Source organism: Sinocyclocheilus grahami, unplaced genomic scaffold, assembly GCF_001515645.1.
Source record: "Sinocyclocheilus grahami isolate Dianchi unplaced genomic scaffold, SAMN03320097.WGS_v1.1 scaffold292.1, whole genome shotgun sequence".
NCBI classification, from domain to species: domain Eukaryota; kingdom Metazoa; phylum Chordata; class Actinopteri; order Cypriniformes; family Cyprinidae; genus Sinocyclocheilus; species Sinocyclocheilus grahami.
Window position 1 is genome coordinate 8,601 of NW_015505471.1, and position 1,244 is coordinate 9,844.

At 35.5% G+C, this 1,244-nt stretch overlaps 1 pseudogene; it reads right to left on the reverse strand.

Moving 5' to 3' along the window:
* Nucleotides 1–1,244, reverse strand: part of LOC107600800 (cytoplasmic dynein 2 heavy chain 1-like) — a 46,065-nt pseudogene that overhangs the window by 7,885 nt on the left and 36,936 nt on the right.

The following is a 1,244-nucleotide window of genomic DNA, read 5'->3' on the forward strand; positions in this document are numbered from 1 at the left end:
ACACTCACTCACACACACACTCACTCACACACACACACACACACGAGCTGAAGATTCTCTGTGCAGAGCGCTCGATGTTTGCAGGCAGGCCGAAGAAACTGGGTCTGTCGTCTTCAGGAAGAGCATCCACCGCCACACGATAATCCTACACACACAGAGGGGTGAATTTAATCCACTAGTGCAAAGGATTGTGGGTAGTATCAGTCCAAAAAGCACACACGATTAGAAGAATTGAATTCTTGTAAACTATACAGCACAGATAGCGTGTATATGAACACTGACCGCTATGCTGCAGGAGTTGGGCAGGTGTATCAAAGCGTGTGTTTTCTTGACTCGCGAGTGTGTGTGTGACTGTGTGAGGAGCTGAGCGTTAAAGAACTGCTGCAGGTACGAGCGAAGGACCCGCAGGTCACACACGTTATCGATGCGGCCGCTGTAGATGGCGTTTTCCAGGAGACCGTGCACAAATTCTCATTGAAACGGCTTCCCACCTGAAAAATATGAGAAGAAAATACTCTAGTAAGATCTCAAATTAAACATGCGAATACATGCAAATAAAATAAAAAAAAACATACAAACCCTTAGATGATGAGTTCATGTAGATTACACATAGATAAACACACACCTTCAAACAGACGGTCAATGATCTCAAAGCCGGCTCTCAGGTCTGACAGAGAACTCCCTGTGCAACACAAACACATCATCATCAACATTAGTTCAATTTAATTTGATATATATTCAGCCTGCTGTGCAATAGAAACTCCAGGTCTTTTTTTAATCATGATTACATATGGAATCATTTTTGAATCATACAGTGAAGCCATTCATCTTTTCTTTAGCTCTATATTGTTCAGTCTTTTCACAACATGCAATATTTCATCTAAGCAAATGTTTGAAAGGAAACCTTTTTAAACACCTGCCATCTGAAATAAAGCGTAAAGCGTAAATGTTCAAAAAAAGCGTAAAGCGACTGATGTTAAAAGTATTACGTTACCGTTTTAGCCAGTACAGTGTATAAAAAAATACATACATATATATAATTTAATGTACATTATATTTGATCAATTATACATATAAATTATATATACATAAATTATCTTTTAATACTTTACTGACTTTTTACATTTAATTTATAAATATAAATTATAGAAATGTAAGTTATAACAATTCTAAATATATCTTTAATATTATTTATATAATTTATATATACTCATAAATTGTTATTATATTTATATATATATATA